The 18,581-nt window shown below is 33.3% G+C and overlaps 1 protein-coding gene across 8 annotated transcripts in view; it reads left to right on the top strand.

Moving 5' to 3' along the window:
- The window catches only part of LOC113522313 (adenomatous polyposis coli protein-like), a 74,651-nt gene that overhangs the window by 16,720 nt on the left and 39,350 nt on the right, over nt 1–18,581 (top strand). For 2 of the 8 annotated variants that reach the window (XM_052902220.1, XM_052902217.1), the window contains exon 1: nt 11,007–11,279. The exons of 1 other annotated variant lie outside the window; for it this stretch is intronic. The gene's annotated coding sequence lies outside the window, so the exon portion shown is untranslated. Of the gene's footprint in view, nt 1–4,302; nt 4,709–11,006; nt 11,280–18,581 lie in introns of those variants that run through there. 5 more of the 8 variants (XM_052902221.1, XM_052902219.1, XM_052902218.1 and 2 more) reach the window with 5 other exon arrangements.

Genomic DNA, 18,581 nt, shown 5'->3' with positions numbered 1-18,581 from the left:
ACCAGTAAATAACACGTGGCCACTGACGTACATTTGCAACGTGAGTGACGAACAGCGAATACACGACATAGATAGGTATCACTTTATCAATACAATAGAATTAAAGCTGATAACAGTTGGTATTTGTTGTAGAACTTTCTCCAGATTTATATTAGTACTTACTAACTTTTATTCCGACTTAGTTGACAGTAGACTGGGTTATTTTGACAGAGCTAAAAAAAAGCCTATGTCTTTCTCCATCTTAAGACCCTTTAGACGACCCTTACTTTTAAACGCCATTCAAAAGGAGTTCCTCAATTAGCTTGTTTACGTCTACGCCAATCTAAATCGTTTTTGGTTACTATTATCTGTAATTAATAAAGTTTACGGAATAAGTTCTCTTTTGTGCAGCATATTTTTAATTTATCAACTTTTTTATTATTTGTAATACCAGCAACTTTTGCATACCACTCACCTGCATTACTTCACTTCCTTCCAATCCTTTTTTTTTTTTTTTATATATTGCATTGCTTTTTATTTTATTTAACTTATTTATTAATTGATTGATTGACGACAAATTCTTATATTAACGCAACAGTTATTGTGCAATTTTCAGTTTCCGTTCATATTACATTATATTTATATTTCGCTTCCAATTTATATTCTCCGCTGGCCGTTTCCTTCGAATTTACGTGTACGGAATACATTCGTGGTGTATGACGTCTACATTCTATGTATTTAGAACTAGTGACTAGCCAGTGTTCTGTTCTTTTGCTGTAATCTCATCTATGGACAGTGTATTGCTTTTTCAGTCGACTTTAAAAAGCAGGTTCTCAATTCGATTGTGCTTGCGTGCGTGTGTGTGTGTGTGTGTGTGTTTTATGTTTGTTACCACATAACTCCATCAATTCTAAACCGATTTTAATTTTTTTAACTGAAAGGATATACTTACAGAGTGGTCCCTTAAAAATTTTATCAAAAACAGTTCAGTAGTTTCTAAATCAATAAAGCTGGATTTTTCGAAATTGATTTTGCCACGATTGTAATCGTTTTTTTTTTTTATTTGTGGAACACAATTTTCAATTATTTACAAAAAATATTTGCAAAATGTACATATTAATCAACTATGCAGTTTCATACTACGTAAATTACAAAGATACCAAAGAAATGTTCAGAGGCTGGACCCAATTAATGTACACTATTACCTAAAAATTATTCCACAGTTAAAGTTGGTTTCTCTTGTGAAACACAATCCTAATTATTAAAGGTTATGTCTATATTTAGTTCTGTCCCATCTCACTGCCAGGTTTTTTTTTTTTTATACAACTTAGAATGGCAAACAAGATGACGGCCCACCTGATGGAAAGTGGTAACCGTCGCCTATAGACATGAGCAATACCATGTACATAACAGAGTATACAGTTTCGCCCATGATACCCACCATGCGTTGCCATTCCTGAGGGCTCAGGTGTTATTCCTCTGTGCCCTGTAAATTCACGCCACATTTACGTTGCCAAAATAAAATTAAAAGATTCCTTGCATTGGATCGAATATGCAGTATTGATTTATTACTAGTCTACATTGGAAAATTTGTGTAGCTTACACAAAAAGAAAAACCCTTTTATTTTTTGTATACCCCATAGGCTAAACATGTCGAAGAAAATTATATTCATAATATCGCCATTTATTTATATACATATTTCACCAATAAATATCTTGCATCTTAAATGCGTATGCAAAACAGCAAAATCCATTCAGAATTGTTTTTGATATCGATCTTTGACATCGATCGATATAAGTTAAAATGTATACAAGTGAATTGAAAATCTGTCAGTAATATATATATATATTTTTTTATGGGTAAATATGGTATGGTAACGGGATACGCTGACGGGGCACCAGTGATGAATGATAGATGAGAATGAAAACAGGCCAGTTAGCCCATCATGATGAATTCATCAGGAATTAACCATGATAGTTTCCAGGGGGAACCGAAAGGAGGTCGACCTGATTGGGTATATTGCTAGCAATGGGATTCTCAGTCTCCATTACTAACAATTCCTTTCCCCCTTGTCAGTAATATTATAGAAGGCATTTAATAATATAAGATGTCTTGCATGAATATATATGAAATAAGATGTACATTAATTATACAATATTTTTCCTTGCTAATCACCGTTTCCTTATTCATGACAAATATAACTCACTAGGACCTTAATATACTTTGTTTCCACAAGTTAAAATTGAAATCCATCTCGATCGTCTTATGCTGTAATTAGAAATTGTATAACTCTTCGGCACTTAAACATTTTCCGCGAAAACACGGAAGCATCTGCTACGATTTTAATGAGCCTTTTTACTATCGGAAGCATATCTAGAATAAGACCAATAAAACGGGGTTCTATAGCTTAATAGTCATAAAAAGTTTGAGTGATAATTACAGATTACAGAATCCTAAAGTTACCGTTAACAAAGCCGTAGGCAATGATACTATAAACGCAAATAGATTACCTAAACCAGACCGCCTTGGGTTTATTGATTAGCTCCGAGCTAACAATCTCCCGCCTACGATCGGGATAATGGACCACTGATTAGTTAATACGTGATAAAGTTCACCGTTGATGCGATTATGTCCATTTTGCCTTTAACGATTACTAAATACCAACAGATTCTAGTCAACAGACTATTGTAGAGTTCTCTATGTTCATCATATTTACTTTTTTTTTTCTAAGACATTCTTCTTGTCGAGGCAACTTCTCTTCCAGCCAGCTCTATCCCAGGCCATAACTTTAACTTCCGTATATGACATGACACCTAGTGTTTCCTTTATCTGCCCCATGTATTTATATCTCGGTCTCCCTCTTTCTCTTGTGCTCTCTATGTTTCTTCCTTTCTTTAAAAAATATTCACTATAAACATATAAACGTTTTTAGAGACTTCCACTAATACTCGTATATACTGAATGCAATATTTCTTTTAAGATAACGTCTTCTGATCTAGACGAAATTCTAGGCCGTCTTCATGGTATGCGAAGGTCTCAGACGTAATTTACTGAATGACCAATTTACGCGACTCCAAGTACACAGCAATTGACAATTATTTAAAAAAAAAAAAACCAAACGGAAATTTGAAACATTCAAAGGTTTAGGCTACATTTCGATGTTGAATCCTCCAACCGTAATCAAACGTTCTCTGAGTTGAAAGCCGACAGTTCTGAAGTGACGCTGATTCAAGTCGAAAAACTTGCGACAATGTTTAGATGTCATGACACCTAGTGTTTCCTTTATCTGCCCCATGTATTTATATCTCGGTCTCCCTCTTTCTCTTGTGCTCTCTATGTTTCTTCCTTTCTTTAAAAAATATTCACTATAAACATATAAACGTTTTTAGAGACTTCCACTAATACTCGTATATACTGAATGCAATATTTCTTTTAAGATAACGTCTTCTGATCTAGACGAAATTCTAGGCCGTCTTCATGGTATGCGAAGGTCTCAGACGTAATTTACTGAATGACCAATTTACGCGACTCCAAGTACACAGCAATTGACAATTATTTAAAAAAAAAACCAAACGGGAATTTGAAACATTCAAAGGTTTAGGCTATATTTCGATGTTGAATCCTCCAACCGTAATCAAACGTTCTCTGAGTTGAAAGCCGACAGTTCTGAAGTGACACTGATTCAAGTCGAAAAACTTGCAACAATGTTTAGATGTCTAGACAGATGGTAGATACAGCTAACATAATAATGTACTAAATATAAAAGTATTTATACCTAGTCCTTCTGTAACACAAAAATTTTTAAATAGTAAAATATGAACAGTTTTATAATTAGTTAATTCGTTACGACGCGCAATCCATTATGCAGATGACTAAAACGGCTCGAATTTATACCGGACCAATTAGCAACTGACCCACTGGAGGCATTCCACACATGACACTGCCCTTCATTGCCCAGCGGAGTACTAGAAGCAGTAATGCTTATATTAGCAATGCTAACAAAATGAATTTGGTGGAAACGCGTGATATGAAACAACGCCCCGTATAATGGTTTATACCCCCCATTCAAGTTCACTGCGACCGCGCCTCATCCCTAGTTTTCTTTCTACTACGACGCCTAATAAAAATCAACGCTGTTGCCGTTCAATAAAGTCCATTATAAAACTGGCAGATATCGCTTGTCACGTTTTTGAACCAACCTTCAATGGTTTGACGAATAAAGTCGTCGCATTTGAAAAGCAACTTTATTGGCGCATGTATAAAGTTGGAAGTTCTTTCAGTGAGTCGCGCAAATACGCAGCCTCCCCTAGGGTTGGCACGGTCGATCCTTCCAGTCGCCTCGCCGGCGTGGCCCGGACGCGTTCCCAAACGGAGTCATAAATTACACAAAAAAAAAAAAAGAAAATAAACCACCATTTCCTTCCTAGTGCAAGGAAATACGGTGGTGTGTAATAAAATAATTTCGCGTTCTTAACACGAGTGGTTAATTGCGTTGAGATATATCTCGTGTCATTGATGGATCGTAAAATTTGTGATTTTCCAACACAAGGAAGTGATAAATCGAGTCAGTGATGTGTTCAGTGATATTAAAGAGCTTTTAAATAAATATCGTATAGTGACGTAACCAATTTCGCGATTTTCTGCATACTTTCACAGCGTTCGCTTAGTTCCCGGCTTAGTTTGTTAGAAATTTTCATTACTATTTTTGATAAGGAGGCAAACAAAGAGGTACTGTGCGGTTTGTTGTGTGGATAACGTCGTGTGTCCGCTTGTAGTTAGGATAGCAATATGCAATAATGCTTTTGTCTTTGTGAGACAAACGGACAGCTTGATACTGCAGACCAATAGAGACAGTTGCAGGAAAACTGAGCCGCAATAACACTCGTACATAATCCATAGGATAGGAATATTCTAGAAGTGTTCAATGCAATTATTATTTGTTATTACGAAGACGTCACTGTAGTAAATATTATTTTTATATTAACTTTACTGGTTATTTTTAAGACGGGTTGAAATGGATCAAACAAACATCGTAATAATGACTTCTAAAGAGGATTTAATCTATTAAGTTTCCGTAAAGGACATATTACGAAAAATAGTAGTAAGTACGTAGTAATCATGTATGAATGTAAATAGACAAAATTAAATATAAATCATTTTATTAAAATTATTTTAACTTTAACAAATAACCACAATGCTTAAACGCACAGAGGAATAACACCTGAGTCCTCAGGAATGGCAACCCATGGGGGGGGGGGGGGGGGGGGGGTATCATGAGCGAAACAGTATACTCTGTTATGTCCATGATACTGCTAATATTTATAGGCGACGGTTACCACTTAACATCAGGTGAGGCGTCAGCTTGATTGTCATTCTAAGTTACATAAAAAAAGTAGTTCTCAATAAAGAATGAGTAATAAAAATAAAGCAATACGTCTAATTACCCTTTTAGAGATTATACCAGTCTGCATATTTATTTTTCAATAGAATTACGTACCAGAACGAAACAAGTATGCAAATACAGTAAGTTCATTAAATTCCTATTATACTTTATAGTAACTCAGAAGCTTTGAAAATGCGATGTTACTGAACTACTTTTATGGACCTCGTCAAGTTTACACTGATACAAAAGGAGAAGTTTTATGTCTCTAAAGATGCAAGTAATACCCTAAACGAATGTTAATAATCACCTATGATGTTTGTCATAATGCTAATCACTCACTCAGTGATATGACACACTCGTATCACGCTGGTAAACTAATTAAACTTACGCATCAAACGACAGTGTGTACATATAGTAAACTATTATTAGATAAGTTTACAGACATAGACTTGTATAGAATAGATATTACAGTGCTCCTTCCAACGTTCAGATTGCAGTATGTGTATAGCTAGGATTTCCCAAAACATTGCACCAGAGAGCCCTTAAAAAGTTTTTCGGTTGGCATGACACTTCTAATATTTCAAAGGTCTATTAACCATAGCTAATTATTGTTTGTTAAATGAATTATTATATTTTATTTGCATTATACAATATAGGGATTAAGCAAGACAATAAATATAATGATGTAATTGTATAAGTACAGTAAGATGTAACTTTAACAGATTACTACATACTGAATGGATCGTAATCCTTAGTTCTTATATAAAAAAACTGCATCTTTCCCCAAGTATATAGTAGATAGGTACTCTATATTCTTGGGGGGAAAATGCTTGCTTTCTAGAGTAACTGTAGTTTGGACTGCTAAACTAGCAAAATTTGGAACACAAAACTTTGCTTAAAAGCGATATATTTTAAATAGTTTCAATAGAATAGATATTGTCCTACGCATTGTTTTGTTAACTATCGTATTATCATTTCTCTACTTTTAATTTTTCTAATCTGTGGCTTTTATTAACGTCGCAATTAATTTAATTACGTCATCCAATGAAATTACGTTAACGTCGTATTTTTTTTTTTTTTTAATTATAAAGCCCATCTTCAACATTAAATTGTATCTCATTCTAAAAATAGAATAAGTCAATACTAAATGCTTGCGCAGATATTAGATAGCGACCATTATGGTTTAAGTTTTAATAATGCATTCCTTGACCAAATCAGCTGATAGCCTGGCCGTCGGCCAACGCCGGTGCTCCGGTACACGGGCAGTCGGTGCCTACGCTGCAGACTTGCGCATTGCGCCTGTAAACATATCCGTATTGACATATCGCCACTTGCCGAATATTACACAAAAATTTTATGAAATAAACACATATCAGTGTTTAATTCAGTTATTATAACGTTACTATTAATATAAATGGGCATTTTTTATCATTTTATAATTTAAGATGTCCATCGTATTTTATTTGTAGTGTAATTTAATGCGTCATTGAGTAGCAATAATAGAGAAAAGATATCCCAAAATTCTCCATTCAATCGCGGCGAGTTAATTTGTGGAAACAGGTAGTAATTTTATAAAATTGACTTTCAACGTATAGCAGTACTGTATTATCAATTTTAATTGCAAAATACTCAAATGGCACATACTTGATTAACTAGTCGTTAGTGTTGGAACCGAAACGAATGGCTTTATAGCGATTGGATAAAATGAAATACCGAGCGTAATCGGAATATTGTATGACGCGAATCGAATATTAATTCTCAGTTTCATTATAGAATTTAAGGTTTCCACAACAGCCGCTGTCACGCCGTAACTGACATTTTCTTGATTATTTGATTTCATAACGCCTATCAAAAGTTGTGTTTCCAATTATTTGCGCAGTTAGAGAAATATCTTGAATTTACTGCTCCACTCGGAGATGTACCTGCTTGTTAAACCATAATCTAGCTAAACATAACTGTAATGATTTGTCAAAATATGTCGAAAGTTTTTTTTAATAGACTAATCAAAAAACCAAAAATTCTTAGGACTCTAACAAACGATCCGCACATTACATACTGGGGGTCGCCAAGGAATGAAATTTGGTATATACTGACTCGATTTCGAGTTTTTCTTCATACCGAAATCAGCCCAGTAAATTGAGCTTAACTTTTTGTTCGTCATAAATCGTATCATAAAAGTCCAAAGGGACCATATTTTAACATATTTAATATGTTTAAACAGTGTGTACAAAATGTGTGTGTGAAAATTACATAATTTTAACATCAAAATTGTGTTTCGTTTGACCCCGAAATTTCGGAAAATATTTCATGGTAGGCCCTGTGATTATGCCCACTTTAGAAGTGCACACCAATGCCGCTCACGACCTTATACGCTAATGGTGAAACATTGGAAATAAAATACTTTGCTTTCATAAAAGCAAAGTATTTTATTTTCAATGTTTCACTTTATTACTCTGTGGTTTGAAGGCAGACCATACATTACGAGGTAGATAGTTCGATGGCCACCACACAGGACGCACCTCTTATTAAATGGCTTTTTTTCAAGTCCCCATTTTATTCCGCAGCTGTAATAATCGTTTTTTTTCAGTTGTGATAAAACAAATATGTTTAAAGATTTCTCTTGTGTTGAGTATTCGTAAGTTATTAGTTTTATAATTAGAATTATTTTGTTTAATTCCGCTTCCATTAGTATGTGTATTACTACCAACACTCAAAGATTGAACACACATAATAATAGTAGCGGAATTAAACAAAAATATTGTAATCCAATAACCAGTGATATGGACATCCACAAGACAGTACCTAGTTCAGTAAAATATTTAAAAAACAATTTTCTTATTGTACTGCACGCACTAACATAGATATGACTCGATAGTTTATATTAGTCTGGGTGTTTTCTATGTGTGTGCAAGTTTTTTTTTTTATACAACTTAGATTGGAAAACAAGCTGACGGCCCACCTGATGGAAAGTGGCAACCGTCGCCTATAGACATGAGCAGTACCATGGACATAACAGAGTATACTGTTTCACCCATGATAACCCCCATGCGTTGCCATTCCTGAGGACTCAGGTGTTATTCCACTGTACCATGTAAATTCACTGCCATATCCCGTCTTTCAAACCGAAATACAGCCGTGCAAACACAATTGCTTCACGGTAAAAACACGAATGAGACAGAGTTGCCCAAGCAAATGACTTTTGTACCGTCTCCCTTTAGTAAATTGTAAGTTATCATCAGAATTATTATTTGTTGACTAGTTACCAAATATTCTAGCTTTCAGTACTTTGATTATTGATATAACTATATGTATATTGTGTAACTTATCTGAATTGGTCGTCTCAGTACTATTATTATTCAGAGCGTAACTTTGTCGTCGCAACCTGGATGTGCGATCGACTATATGCCACACTTCTTAAATTGCATTGACAAACTGACTTTATAAAACTTGATATGTTTCTAATTCCAATCTACCACTTTGTTCTCGAATAGCGTCAATATTTTAGGATGGATTTAATAAGTAAAATTATATTGTTTGATGGACAAACAATTTAACTACGTATTTGATGCTGTCGCTGCTTTGATTTGTCAGCACTGTATTTTGTTTTTAACCAACTTTAAATAGAAGGAGGTTCTGAATTCGGTTTTGTTTTTTTTTTATTTTTTTACCTTATAACTCCGTCAGTTGGAAAGTGATTAGTAAAATCCCATAGAAGATTTAATATTTTTTTTTCTCCGCTGTGTATGGTCAACGCTCCTAATTTTGCAGTATCTAGAAAATTTATCAGATTATTGAATTTAATTCCTCTAAGTTTATTCATCCTTGTTACCAAATCCAGATGAGACAAGATTTAAAAAAAATCCGCAACACCTTTATCTCTTCAAAATTCATTTGCATCTAAACCCTGTTGTAACTTTTTCCACCATTAATCAGCTCGTCGATTGAGTACAGTAAATAATTTTCTTTTAGGAGAAAATGTTTAAAAAACAAACATTCTTTATTGAATTCAGTAATCCAATACATGTTTTTATATCAATGAAATCGGATGTATACTTTATTTAGCCAAATGTTTACTTGCCATCGCCGTATTACGAATCGAATCACTGATTCGATTTCAAATCGGGGCCTGTTGACAAGTACCATGTAAGAGCAGTGGCGTTAATGGGAAAATACAAAATGTATGAGATTTAATAAACTATAAAATGCCTACGTGATATATGAGCATAAACTTATGCCTGACCCATACAATTTGCAATTTCTCATTAGCGACATTAGTTTATTGATAAATAAATAAATTCTTTAATAAAGGCAACTAGGGCCCACAAAATTTTAACAATGTCAAACCAAATATAAACTATTAAATTGTTACACTTTTAAACAATAACATTGACCTAACTGACTTTTTTTTGTATGTTAGCCGGCATGTGAATCATTCTGCAACAATTCAAATACTGGCACTCTGGACGGTTTGCAAATACCCTTAAGATAGATATTGATTCTTACTTTTTTTGTATGGTTTGGTGTTTTTGATTAACGAAATGAAATGGACCGCAACAATGCATGCATGCATGCTACGGTTTGGCTGGGTTTCATCGAACTCGTTATGCGTATGTGCGCATGCGCTTTCTTACGTTACCATTACATAGTCCTCTTGATTATATGTGGTAATGACCCCCACGGTGGTTTCACTTCATTTCCATTGTAAACATGGTTTCTCTGGATCGTGATTAGACGAACAAATTGGATTAGTAATTGTAATTAATGGACAATAATTGTTTAATACACGAAATGAAGTGAGGATTTAAAAAAATCTTGCAAGCGACGGAGCTACTTCTGTTGTGAGTGCTTGAGAATTGCATTTTCAACCTATTTCAAAAAGTAGTAGGTTTTCAATTCTATTGTATTTTTTTTTTTTGTGTTTCACATCTCATAAATCCGTCAGTTCTAAACCTATTTGGAATTTTGTTTTTTATCTAAAAGGATATACTTACACGTTGACTCCATAAAAAATTATCAAAATCGCTACTCTTGAAGTAGGGTTTTTTTTTGTGGGACACGATCTTAATTATTCTCGTAAGGCGAACATAGGAGAGATTTATGTGTAGCAATGCACTATCAAATTTAATTAGTGAGACAGAAATATTTCGTACTTTGACAAATGTCCATTCATATGTTAGAAAAATGTAAGTAACTTTCGCTACGGTATTAAGAAATTTGTTCGAAAGATCAATCATATTAGGTTTATCGCATCATGTGTATTTCTTGTGGTATATTTAGAGTACCTACTCGCATTGACTGTATCAATCTTGCTTCTTTACACATTTATAAAGAAGCTATAAACGAAACTAATAGTTGATAGACAATTTTAGAAAGATTGCAGGATCAAATGCGTAATATGAACAGTCAAATTGCCGAAATTCGTTACCTTTTTTTTGCGTTTCCGTTGCCGTAAAAACCTTTCACCAATTACGGACTTACTTTTACTTGCATTGCGTTTTATACGTTAGACAGTAACATAAATAAATGCACCAGAGTTAAAAAATTAAGGATGTACTTCGTAACAATATCCCACCAATTTGGATTGCATGGTTGCACTGCGAGCAGCACGCAAGTTGCGTACGCGCTGAATCAGTCACCGCAGCACGCGGGAACCGCGCGCACACGCCGGAAACCATTCCACGCTATTCGAAATTCAAATAGCCGTTCCATATTTGAAATAAACGTGTATTTTTTTTTTTTTTCTAAAATGTAATTAGTGGACTGTGTTGGACGGACAGTGTTGTGATTTTTTTTTTTAATGGCGAAGGAATAAAAGGCCGGCTAAATAAAAAAAAAAACTTATCGGCGGAATGTGTAGAAATCGTTTCGCATCAACGATCGGGTACAAGATCATCATGGAGAAGTAGCTGGTGGATAGTGTGTACCTACCTTGATTAATTTCAGGCACCACTGATCATTGTTCTATGGCGTTTGCGCCGGCGCCGGTGACCGATACTTCACCGTTACTTACGTTCGTCTTTAATATTTTTCTTTCATTATAATTTCTTACACATTATAAATTCATTATAATGTTGAAATAAAATAAAATAATAATCTTTAATTCAAACAGAAGTCCATATTGAGCTAAGAGAAGAGCATGTGTATATCATGAAATGCCAGATGGGGAATTTAGTCATTACGAACAATGGTTTTTTGCTTACGACATGAATTATGTTTCCTATATTAATTTTTAGGTTCTGTTTTACGTTTATCATCATTATTTCAACTATTCGTTATCAATGCACAATAAAGGGCTAACCCCCATAAATTGCCACCCGACACTGTCTTGTCTCGCTCGAGTCACTTCTTATTTTTATGTGTCTACCAAACGGTCGTGGTTCTAATTTTGCTTACATTTTTTTTTTTTTTATAATTGGTTATATTCGACGACATCTTCACCAATTCTGCCGATTTTAATAATTCTTTTTGCTTTTAATGGAGTTTACTCAATTTATGTGCGGTGTAATATTTATTTTGACAGGATTGGAACCGCTATTTGTTTTTTTACCACGTTAAATTATTCTTGAGGCATTTCTTGAACATTACTTCACTTTACATAACAAAATGGTTTAAAATTACTCTTCGTAGTACGTAGCTATGTGTTTAACATTTAAAAACACTTAGAAAGTAGCAAAGCACGAAATCGTGCGCGGAAAGGAAAAACGCTCGGAAGTAAGAAGTTGTGTTTCTTTCTTACAAGGATAGGCACTTGAAAAGAACAAACAGAACGCTTGCTCGTATACCTAGAAATCCATTTCCATGAGATCTTAACTTTAGAAGGATAAAGTTGAGAATCGTTTAGCGCGGTAACCACATAAATTATTACGAGATGCTCAATAGAGTGTTGTATGTTCATTTCTAAAATTGTATCCAGTTTAGTATTAATAAATGTTTGTGCGAGTGGTAGCTGGTGCGAACGTTATGGATCTACTGTCTTTACGCTTACAACTGACATCATATCATGTCTTCTGAGTCGTGTTCTCTTTTTTGTATCACATGTGCCATTTGGAAGATCAACGTTTAGATGTAAAGCGAATTAGATGTAAAAATTAGTAATTTTAGTTTTATTTTTTTTTTTTTTGTTAGTTATAATCACGTAAAATATATGAAAAAATGTAGTGTTGTTCAACTTTTTCAAGTTTGTAAAAGTAGATTTTTTTTTTTAATTAAAAAATCCCCTTGGTACTGGAGGTCTACATTATTATGAATGAAGTACTCCAAAATTACTTCTATAGTTCTACTAGTGTTTTTTTTTTTATATATATTTATTTACATATTAAAATTATGATTATTAAACATTACATCAAGAGGTACAAGAATGGTATGAAAAAATTCAAATAATTCTTTTTGGTTTTTGCAAAAAAGCCATATGCTTCTTTGCAGCCATAACCAAATTTATAATCTAATAACCCCCAAAATTTTTGGATGAGATTTAAATCACAAAATGAGATATACATACATATATATATATATATATATATATATATATATATATATATATATATATATATATAATTTCAACTAACTCACCCGGTAAACATCATCCAACCTTAATCAGATTGTTACGATTGTTAAGAACATTACCCATATCGATTCAAACGTTCTCAAGATCACTTGAGAAGTAAATAAACAAACAATATTTGATGATTATTTATGTAGGTCAAAACCATTCTCGAGATAAGGACTACCAAGTTTAACAAAAGCAAAATATACAAGAATATACTATTTTTTTTTTACCACTACCTGTTGAATATACAACGAACACTCTAACGTATCGAAACGCTAGAATAGAGATTTTTGTAAACAATTCATATAAAAGGTAAAATAAACAAATTTAAACCAAGCAACATTTTCCATAAAAATAAACTGTATTCACCAGAGAACCTGACTAGAAATTCGATAAATAAAAATTGGATTCCACAAAAAAAAATTATTTCAATTCTAACTAAATCAGTTATTTTAATCTAAAAATTAAACTACTCAACCAATTTTGATAAAATTTCTATAGTACCAATGTATAAGTATTTCAGATAAAGAAAAATAATTTTCCAAATCGGTTTAGAACTGACGGAGTTATGAGGTAACAAACATAAAAAAAATACAACCGATTTCATAATTTCCTTTTTGAAGTCGATTGAAAATAATTTTTGATCCTTTCATACTGAATTTTTTTTTTTTATATATATACGACTTAAAATGGCAAACACGCTGACGGCCCACCTGACGGAAAATGGTAACCGTCGCCTATAGACATGAGCAGTACCATGGACATAACAGAGTATACTGTTTCGCCCATGATACCCCCATGCGTTGCCATTCCTGAGGACTCAGGTGTTATTCCTCTGTACCCAGTAAATTCACGCCATATCCCACTCTTCAAACCGAAACACAGCCATGCAAACACAACTGCTTCACGGTTGAAACACGAATGGGACAGAGGTACCCAAGCAATCGACTTTTGTACAAAGATTCCCTCTGGTAAAGAATCAACAATTATTTTTTCGTTTTTCAACCCATGTTAGGTTTAAAAAATTGATTATCACAAGAAGACAAAGTTATAAACTAAGTATTATTATTATATTTGCCCTTGAAACCTTAGATACAGTTACTAAAGGTGCCTTGAAAGGATCGGTTTAAGTAATAAGGTCGTAGTGTTGTTGAAGTACTTGAAATCGTGTTTTAATTCCAGTATATTTGTTTAAAGTTTGTTTTTTAATATTGTAAATGTTATCTTTTTAACTCATTTGGTCATTTGGAGAGGATGGATGGAAGAAGAATTACGAAAGAGATTTATCGAGCAAGAATGAATGGAGATGTCAATAGGGGCCACCCTAGACGGACATATATTGATCAAATAGGCGACGTGCTGAAGAAGGGCCAAATTGAAAGTACCCGTAACCGGCGAGTGTGTATGAAAAGATTGATAAATGTGGAAGAAGCGAAAGAGGTTTGTTTGAATCGAAGCATTTGGCGTTCCATTGTTTCTGCCTACCCTAATGGGAGACAGGCGTGACAGATATGTATATATATACATACATATATATATATATATATATATATATATATATATATATATATATATATATATATATATGTATATATATATGTATGTATCTTTTTTATAAATATTTTAATACACATTTTGTACATGCATATGGAAAACAGAACAAAAATCCAAATAAATATTTAATAAATATTGTTTTTCCTCCTATATTTAATGCGTATGAGTGTTAGTCTTTGATTCTTTACTAATATTATAAATTTAAATGTGGTTTTGTTTGTTTGTCCCCTCATATTTAAAATTAAAAATGAGTATGTATTATTGTAAACATGTATAACATTTATTTGAAAAAAATACGAGCTGAGTTTCTTGTCAGTTCTTCTCATCTCGAAATCATTGCGAATTGACGATAGATTTGACATATCATATGAGTCTGTAATAGAGCTACATGAATAAAGATATTATGAATTTGAAAATAAAATTTGAAATAGCACCTTAACGGCTTAGCTAATCGCTATGAATTTAATACACACGCACTATAGGCTACTTTTTATCCCGGTCAATGAACGTATCCAGGTCACGCGGACAAAGTCGCGGGCAATTACTAGCTAATAAGATTTGTCTTAAATAGGAAAAGTTATTAAATCCCATGAATAAAATACATCAGTTTTGTCTTTTGACCTTTGCGTTAGGCCCTATATCGAATCCATTACACGCGAATATAAATTACTAGATTCGTTTATTTCTCATATCTTCACTTTCTCACTTCAAATATCCATACACAAAATACAATGTATCAACCTATATCAACCATCCATGTAGAATTGATTACAACAATTCTACTAACCCACTCTCTCTAACTCCAAAAGATAAGATACAAAATCATCTGGCTATAACGACTGTTATATTTCTAACTTGGAAATCAACTAGAACATTAAGGTTAATCTATCACCATGAAGACATATAAATGCTAACGGTCTCCCACTTTACACATATGTACTCACCTACATACAGTCGCAGAACATGCACTTGTCATATAATAAATACTATGTATGAATGAAAACCAGGGTTGCCAGATGCGCTTTTTGATTTTTACCCAAATTTATGTCACTTTTCATTATGCTTTGCCACTACAAGAACGATAAAAAGCGCCCTTCTTTACCTATGTTACTACCTTCATGAAAATATTCTGTTGAATTTATATACTATACGATTTACGCCATGTCCATATTAAATTTTTCTTCAATAATTTTTTCTACGATTTCATTTCTCCCAAATTCTGAGAAAATAAAATTTTCAACAAAAATTCTTGAAAAAAAAACTGATTAATCCGATTATAATACTAGTATTGCTAGTAAGTTAGTAAATCGACTATAAGACTATAAAAATAAAGGAAGCATAAAATATGATAAAGTACGTCAGTGGCGCTGAAAATTGTGTTAATGACAATGTTGCATTGTGCTTAATTTTATCATAATTAATGATCTGTCATCTGTTGAAATTTCAGCTTCTATGTAACAACAAAACACGCAATATAATTTGTAAAAATGCACTCTGTCTTTTTAATATATCAATCGTAAACAAGCTAAATGGATCATCTAGTGAAAAGTGGTAGTCATCCACTATTGGCATAAACAGCATCACGAAAATCATTATATGTATTTCGACATTTACGACGTCCATGCTGTCCCTCGTGCACTGCCATTCCATAGGTCAAATCAACTTAAAGTAAAAGATTCAAGTTATATAGTTAAGCAAGCTCAAGCAGGCAAGTCAAATGACCTAATCTCCACAAACTGGATAATATTATTTCATGAGAAAGCACAACAGTAATCTAAAAATACAAATAAGCTATCTCACTTCTCTTTCAGCTTTTATGTTTCAAGAGACTTGAAAAATAAATAACAGATCCAAAGTAATACAGAAAACTGTAAGAAATCTTGTAATTTACCAAATGAATTCGGGGAAAAAGTATTGAAAATATTTTAAAAAAATTTAGGTCTAAAAAGAACATTAAAAAAGCTCTTCATCAGTCTTTACAAAATTTGCCCAACTTATATTAAGGCAAATACTTTTCGACAAATTGGCGAAGACATCTCGTAACACTAACAATTTATATACAAAAAGCATTCAGTCGAATTAATAATCTCTTCCTTTTCGAGTTCGAAAAATAAACCACGAGCATTAACTTAAAATAACTTGCATTTAACGACGATGTAACTTGAGTGTGTGCAGGCCCGCCCACTGGCTGAGTCATTGTGGTGAAGTGACTGAAGCGTTGTGATGCAACTGCAAAGGTCGAGATATAGCCGTTCAGACAAGCATTATATCAGTGTTATTAATAATAGGTGTAATGAATCTGTGACAAATTATGCAATGATGTATCACTTTTAAACGACTTCCAAATTAAATAGGTTCTCAACTCATCCTATGTTTTTGTGGTTTTGCCATTTACTAAGGTACGCAGAATTCTGATAATTCTTTTACAATGTGTATAAGTTACTCTCGTGTTTGGTGCCATATTTAATTTGTGGTGATTGAAACCGCCTTTTTTCTTTAAACGCAACGGAACGGAACAAAATCTATTTCTTGATTTTCAAACGACTACAAAAAAGAAGAAGGTTGTTAATTTGCTTGTATGTTTTTATATTTATTTCCTCATGACTCCGACAGTTTTAATCGGATTTGGAAAATTCTTTTTTTATTTTTATCTGAATAGATATCCTTTCAAATTGGTCCGATAGAAATTTTATCAGTCTGTTCAATAGTTTATTTTTTAAATCAGAAGCGGTTTTGCCGCAATTGACAACTTTTTTAAAAAAAAAATCACGCAATCTTATTTTTTTTAAGTGTCTGATCAAAGATTTCCCTTACTTCTAGCCTCAGTCAGAGTTCGTCATGCCTTTTCGTAGATGACAAAGTCATCACGTCAGTGCCGACTTCTTGACTTGAGTATTTTAAATCTAATCTGTATATAAAACATCTCGTCGTCCATAGCTCTGTATAGATAAGATAATAGAAAATAAACAATTTAAAAAAAACCTTGCTGAAATTACTTATCGATATGAATTTTGTCATAATTGAAACTTTTTGCGAAGAAAAATCTACTTGTATGTAAACAAATTACTGTTTCATTAACCGTACAGTGGTGTATTGTTGGTCGAGGAACTAATGAATATGATGTGGATTCTTTAGAACAATACACTACATTATTATGCAGTGACGAATGTTCAACAAAAATCCGAAATGGCGTCAATCGAAAATGCGAAAAGAATTTGGAACTGAAATATTGTTTTTTTTATACCACTGAGGTGACAAACAAGCATCCGGCCCACCTGATGGTAAGTGGTTACCGTAGCCTATGAACACCTGCAATACCAGAGGTATTACGCGTGCGTTGTCGACCTTGAAGAAACCTTTTTACCCCCCTTTAAGAACCCCAGGCTGTAGTCTCTTGGGAAAACCTCGGCAGGGAGCTCATTCCATAACCTGAGTGTTCGTGGGAGGAAACATCTCTGAAACCGCGCAGTACGCGACCACTCAGGCTGTAAGACATGAGGATGAACTCCCTGTCGATTGTTATTACTAATATCCAATACAGTACCTATCACAGCCTTTTGTACCATATCTTATTGGTCGGTGAAGTTAAAATAAATAAATAAATAGTTCTTATGTGTATTGCAAATTAAAATTAATTGCACAGCAAAATCTATCGTAGTCGTTTAAAACAGTGGTAAAAAGAAATACTAGATAAGACATTCACACGAAATTCATCAAACGTTGACTCGTCATTTCCAAATAAACAACCAAACGTTTGTTTCTACCCTCATATCGATACAAGAAAGAATTATGAAAGGAATTGTTACAGGATGAAAAGTGATTATAAATTGTTGAAATTTTTTTATTTGTGATACACTCCTATGATGTATTTAATATGTCGGCGTAGGTGGAGAACTAAACTCGTTTTTTTTATACTTTAGAGATAAAAAAACGTCTAGTCAATAGTCCAACATGCCTATACGTTTCATTTGATCTTAGTAAAAATGTAGACCAAAAATCGACCTGATCGTTCATAGAAATCTGCTAATGTCCAATAGTTAATATTGGTTATTTCGATTTGTTACTATTTTTATTTAAAGAATGTGATATAACATAGGGATGATTGCTTGGTATGTGGT

Source organism: Galleria mellonella, unplaced genomic scaffold (genome assembly GCF_026898425.1).
Source record: "Galleria mellonella isolate WM207_F2 unplaced genomic scaffold, CSIRO_AGI_GalMel_v1 utg874, whole genome shotgun sequence".
In the NCBI taxonomy this organism is placed as follows: domain Eukaryota; kingdom Metazoa; phylum Arthropoda; class Insecta; order Lepidoptera; family Pyralidae; genus Galleria; species Galleria mellonella.
The sequence above is the reverse complement of the archived record's forward strand: the minus strand, read 5'-3'. Positions and strand labels throughout refer to the sequence as shown.